This window comes from Microcaecilia unicolor, chromosome 9, assembly GCF_901765095.1.
Source record: "Microcaecilia unicolor chromosome 9, aMicUni1.1, whole genome shotgun sequence".
Taxonomy (NCBI): Eukaryota; Metazoa; Chordata; class Amphibia; order Gymnophiona; family Siphonopidae; genus Microcaecilia; species Microcaecilia unicolor.
The window spans coordinates 30,859,522-30,866,138 of NC_044039.1; the positions used below are offsets into that span (position 1 = coordinate 30,859,522).

A 6,617-nucleotide genomic window follows, 5' to 3' on the forward strand; every position below is an offset into this window, starting at 1 on the left:
TATGTTCAGTTTTAGAGACTGGGGCTCATTTTCAAAAGAGAAAGACGTCCAAACATTTTCATAAAGCACCATTTGGACCCTCGATACCACCTCAGTGGTCACTGACCCCTCCCACCCCCTAAAATATGAATAAAATATGACTTACCAACTTCTCTGACAGTCTCAGATGTTAAAGTCAGGTCTATTAGAGCAGCATGCAGGTCCCTGAAGTAGTGTAGTGGCCATCATTGCAGTGCACTATGGAGTGGGAGATCCAGGTCCCTATCTCCCTCTACCTGTCACACTTGTGGTGGAAACTGTGACCCTTCCCAAAGTTGCCTAAACCCTACTGTACCCACATATAGGTGCCCCCTTCACCTACCCTGTTTCCCCGAAAGTAAGACATCCCCCGAAAATAAGACCTAGTAGAGGTTTTCCTGAATTGGTAGATATAAGGCCTCCCCCGAAAGTAAGACCTAGCAAATTTTTGTTTGAAAGCAGGGCTGCAGAGAGCCGGACAAGGCCGCCCCCGAGCCGCCCCCCCCACCCGAGGTCACCAGGCGCCCCCCCCTCCACCATCGCTCCCGGAACTAACCTTAAACGCCTCCTTTCACCTTTGCAGCAAGTAGCAGCAGGGCAGACCTCTCCTTCCTTCCGTGCCCCGCCCTCGCGAACGTTAAGTCAGGCGAGGGCGGGACACGAAAGGAAGGCGTGCCCTGCCCTGCTGCTGCTTGCTGCGAAGGTGAAAGGAGGCATTTAAGGTTAGTTCCGGGAGCGACGGAGGGCAGGCGGGCCAACCCCAATGTTTCCCCGAAAAATAAGACAGCCCCTGAAAATAAGACCTAGCACATTTTGGGGGGCAAAAATTAATATAAGACAGTGTCTTATTTTCGGGGAAACACGGTATAAGGACTATTGTAGTGCTGTACAGTGGGGGACAGTGTGTTTTAGGTGGGATTTGGAAGGCTCAGGGGACAGGATAAGGGAGCAAAGTGAGATGTGTACCTGAGAACATTTTTATGAAGTGCACAGAAGTGCCCTCTAGGGTTTCTCATTACTCTCCTGGGATGTCTGGGGGACCAGTCTACTGAAAATGCTGGCTCCTCCTACATCCGAATGGCATGAATCTCTATGTTTTGCACTTATTTTTGTTGTTTTTTTTTTCCCGAAAGTGGACCAAAAAAGAAAATGTCCAAAGCACAAAACCTTGTTCGAAACAGTATTTGGTCCTGGGGAACTGAGTTCGATTCCCACCTCAGGCATAGGCAGCTCCTTGTGACTCTGGGCAAGTCACTTAACCCTCCATTGCCCTATGTAAGCCGCATTGAGCCTGCCATGAGTGGGAAAGTGTGGGGTACAAATGTAACAAAAATAAAAAATAAATAAAAATATTTTCGAAAAAAAAAAAAAAAGGTAGACATTTTTCTTTTTCAAAAATGGCCTTCTTTCCTATTCAGGCTGGCACTCGGAAAGGGAGAGAGAAAGAGGGAGAGAGGCGGGGTCCTGGAACTCAGAGGAGAAGGGGGCCTGGAACTTGGAGGGGAGGAGAGGGAGGGCCATGGAACTCAGAGCCCGTACGCATTAATGAGCGCCGTGTCAAACTCAGAATGGCCGTGAAGCAGGAACTCACGCCATAACTGGCCGTTGACGTCCAGACTCCTGTGCCGCTCAAACTCCATCGTAACCAGCAGGGTGGCGGGAAGCGGGCGAGCGCGGAACTCGCACAACTCGCCTCCTAACGGTTCCCTTAAAAACATAATTGCCATTACATGATAGCCTTGCTAGCGCCCGTTTCATTTGTGTGAGAAACGGGACTTTTTTTTACTAGTATTCTATAAACCGCAACTAACTTTAGGCGAGGTTTACAGAATAATGCTAAGTGCAGTTTTTTTTGGCCCAAAGTTTTTAGGCACCATTTATAGAATTTGGTCCTTTGTGTATTCCAGATTTTAGAACACACTGTAGAGAGTCTGGCATTTACACAGTCCTTTCCTGGGTCGCCACCGCTCTCCTGTGCTCATTTTCCTCATTCTCTTGTTTCTTGCATACTTACATATGCACCATCTGTAGGCATTTCCAGGGGTGTAGTTTGGAAGTTGAGGGGATGTAGTTGCAATATTTAAACATATTTTATAAAACAAGCAAATATACGTACACATTTGCATCTTCTACAGGACAGGTGGAAAGTTGCGTGTGTGAATGTGCACAATCAGGGATGGCTCTGAGGGAATATTTTATAAAAGTATACAGAGGGACATTTTTGATATGACATCTAAAAAAGAGCAAAATTGCTAAAATCTTTTTGGAAATAAATTAAAAGTTAAAATAATTCTTTCCAAGCAAGGTTTTTATGACCAGTGATGAACACCACGCCCCCAGTTAAAGCCGCTGAAAACTGAAAGTAAGTGGTTGGGCGTTTTGAGGTCTTTTACTTGCTTTTTAGAAATATTTTATTACAGTCAAACATCATATTTCCATATAAATTTTATTGGATTCTTCTTTATATGTTTGGTGACTTTGTATCTTGGAGTCCTGTATGGTGATCCTCCTATTGTTTACTTAAAAATCAATCCAACATCTAGCACACAGCCAGAAAAACAATTTGATTATGGCTTTGAGGTAGACGTTTTCCGGGTGAACACATCCATCTGTAAGTAGCATTTTCAAAAAATAAAAAGTTCCAGAACTTGCATTGTAAGGCTGGGGGGTATAGTTATCAGTGGAGCCTGCCACATTGATGTAAGCCACATGTAAGCCACATTGAGCCTGCAAATAGGTGGGAAAATGTGGGATACAAATGCAACAAATAAATAAAATTAAAGATGTCTTATTTACCACTAACTGGTGCTATTTTAACATAGGCCCCGTTTTATGCAATGAACCTTGTTGCTAATGGCTGGGGTTAACAGTAGACTAACATGTCTTAACAGTAGCCTATGTTGATAACTTTCCCCCTGAATTGCTGAATTGTGGCCTAGTGAAGTACAGGTGTGGATTGCTGCTATGAAAGGGACCATTCTTTCCTTTAACTGTTGTTTTTGCTGCAAAAATAAACTTAGGTTATTACTGCTTCATACAAATACATGATTGTTTTTACTTCTGCATTCCTCATTTGTTTTGGATGACTGTGCTCTCTGTCACATTATAGCTTTATTGTTCTGATGATATTGAAGTCAAACAAAGAGAAGATTCTCCGGGAAGACTAGGCAAACTGGAAACGACTCCAAAAATCTCCGGAGTGCAATGGTGCAACAGATGGAATGCAGTCAAGTTGGTGAAACTGAACTAGAGGCTGGAAAGGTTTTAGGACTCACTGTGTGACTCATTTGTGTCACAGCATTTTCAAAATGGCATACACCCCTGGATTCTATATAGAGTACCTGGAGATCTGAGCTGAAATCGGTGCGGATTCTATAAGAAGACACACAACTTAATTGGCTTAACAAGCTAATGAGCGCTGATAACAGCACTTAAGCAATAATGAGCACTAATTAAAACTTTGGCACACAACTTGCTAAGCATGTTCTGTAATGAAGTGTGAAGAACTAACGCGTGCAGGCAAAGAGGGGTGTGGTTATGGGCATTTTGTGGGTAATTTGAAATTTACGCACGTAGTGATAGAATTTGGCCCACTGCATGTAAATCTACGTGCTGGGATTTACACCATGTTTTCAGTGGTGTAAATGGATGCGCGTAGATTTAGGCGCTGAGATATCAATTAAGCCTATTTTATAATCAGCACCTACATCTAGGAGCCGATTATAGAATATGCTTAATCGGGATTGATTTCAGTGCTGATTTTTTAGGCACCATATATAGAATCTCCTCCAATGTGCAACTCCAGCTTATATTTTAAAGTTTAAAAGCAAGAACATTTGAATACAGCTTGAAAATCAGCTTATGCTAAAAAGCTTTATGGGCTAGTTACATTGAAGCAGTGGTTCTCTAGTTTATTTAGATTTTGCTCACACCTTTTCCAGTAGTAGCTCAAGGTAAGTTACATTCAGGTACACTGGGTATTTCTTTGTCCCTGGAAGGCTTGCAATCTAGTTTTGTACCTGAGGCAATGGACGGTTAAGTGACTTGCTTGAGATCACAAGGAGAAGCAGTGGGGTTTGAACTGGCCACCTCTAGATATCAAGGCTGGTGCTCTAACCACTAGGCCACTCTTCTACACTCTAGTGTGGCATAAGGGACAGATAAGAATGGCATCAGCTCGCATAGGGCTGGAAAAAGCAGCAGGTGGTGTAGAAGGCAGGATTGCATAAAATAGGGACCAGATGACAGCAATATTCTGAGAAAAGAAGGCAGCAGAAGACTGATGGGGACCTGGGGGGGGGGGGGGGGGGAGAAAAGAGTATAGGGGAAGGGGAAACAAGTGTGAGGGGAAACTGAGGTGAAAGTGAGGCAGATCCTAGAAAGTACAAGGTCAGGGGCAAAAATGGGGAGAAGGGAGTGCAAATGAAAGTGAGATGCATGATTGACATTAGAAGCTGAGGTCTTGGGGGAGAGGGCAATTGCTGAGGAACAGCAGCAGAGTACCCAGTGGCTCATGTACTGCCTGCAGACCAATCTTGTTTGCCAGTTGGTAAGCAAACAGCTGACTGGCTGGTAGGTGAAGTCTGCTGCATTTGTTCAATTCACCACCCCGAGGGCAACTATCTAGGAGTGAGGGAGGGAGGAAATATGTGGAGTGAGAAAGAGCAGAAGGGAAAGGAGATTTGCTGAGTATAGAGAAAGGGAGAGAAAGAGATAAGGACTGGAGGTATAGAGGGGAAAGAGAAGGCAGGGGGAGGGGCTGGGGAGGGCAAATATAAAGTAGTAGAGGGGGAAAGATTGCTTAAGGCAGGAGAAGATAATTTATTAATTTTCTTTCTGTTGTAACAATGCTGCTGCATGGTTTAATAAATATGGCCATTGACATTCTTTTCTTAAGAATCACTGTGAAGTGCATTCCTCATTTTGTGGCTAAGGAGAAGATGCTGCCCCTGTGTGATTCTACAAATTTTGCCTATTATTAATTTGGACTGCTTTGGCTCCATCTCATATTGCAGTGTACTGTGCCCTTAAAACACATCTAGTGACACATTAGTCAGGTGAAATACCTAAATTTAGGTATTTTTTTTTTAATAATGTCAAAGGGTCTTTCAGTACAAATAATGCTGATGACACATCATTACCAATGGAAGAACAGAGTGTCAGGTCAATTACAACTACAATATGCATAGCAGCCAACTTTTCAAAATATTTGAGGTAGGGAGTTAAACATAACACAAGTTATCTCTTCCTGGATACAGTGAAAGAGTCCGCACCTACAATAGTATAAAACTTTACAAGGTCCAATTTACTTACGTTGGTTTTAGCTCATGTCTTTTCTGTAGTAGCTTAAGGGCAAGTTACATTCTGGCACAGTTTAATTTCCCTGTTTATTTTTGTACTTGAGGCACTGGAGGGTTAAGTGACTTGCCCAACATCACAAGGAATGGCAGTAGAATTTGAATCCTAACTTCCCTGGTTCTCAGCCTACTGCATCTAGGCCTGATTTTGTTTCACTGCAAGCAGTGAATCAGTGCTCTAATTTTCGACTATCAAGAACTAGGACCCCAGGCACGGGGTGGGGGGAGAAGCAACAATTACAACCCTGAATATTTTACTGCGCAGATTGGATAAATCATGTTGGTCTTTATCTACCGTCTGGTGCTATACTACTATGCATGGAATAGGATAAAACCCAGGACAACAGCACTCTGTTCCGATGGCACGTGAAGCTGCAATCCTAGAAACAAGTTCCGATACATGGAAAAACTTTGCGTTTCGGATCGGAAGCAATAAGATTTGATTAAATTCAGAATTATGCCCTTGAAATGTTTTATTAATTTACAATGATACAGGGATAAGAAATGCAAAATACAAGGAATAATCAAATAGTCATATAAAAGAATATCAACATATAAGTATCAGAGTAGGGAAAGGTAGGAAGGTAAAGGGGGGAGGGGGTTAGTGGAAAGCAAGTTATAAATATATTCAAAACAGAACCTGCAATTTACACTCAAATATTACGGAGAACTCTTGTTTAAAGAAAGATAGGTTTTTAAAGGCAACCACACTTTGTCAAAATATAAGGAATTTTTAACTTTGATGGCTAAAGATAATTCAAATTTGTGTATTTGTAAAACAGAATGCCACCAAAAGTGAGGAATTATCCTTCCAATTTGCTAAAACCATTTTTAAACCTATAGCAATTAACGTATCATACAGTTTGGAGGAGTATTTGTCTAAAACATTTTCAATAACAGACGAACCAAATATGATTTCACTGATTGAAAGCACTTCAGACAAATGAAAAATATCAGAAATCGCACGAGAATTATGGTATTTGACACAGAAAGGCTACACTTCAGCTCCCACCACGCCTCCGACCAGCACACCTGGCGCAGGCGCACAGCGGTTCGTGAATCCCGCCCCTTCGGAGCAGCAGGTAGCATTGCCTACAGCTTTGGATTCAGCAACGGTAGATTCGTCAGTACGAGGAGCAGCGCTTACCGTTACCCCGACCTTTCTCCAAATGTTTGATTTTTGTTCTTTACTATTTTTTTTTTCCAGAATGAACTCCCTGAAAGAACCGTCTCGTCTCGTCT

At 42.7% G+C, this 6,617-nt stretch overlaps 1 long non-coding RNA gene across 1 annotated transcript in view; it reads right to left on the minus strand.

The window, feature by feature from the left end:
• The window catches only part of LOC115477649, a 34,117-nt gene extending 27,513 nt beyond the window's left edge, over positions 1-6,604 (minus strand). The window contains exon 1 of the long non-coding RNA XR_003943356.1: positions 6,523-6,604. This is a non-coding gene — a long non-coding RNA (uncharacterized LOC115477649). The remainder of the gene's footprint in view (positions 1-6,522) is intronic.
• Between the last annotated feature and the right edge of the window lie 13 nt (positions 6,605-6,617).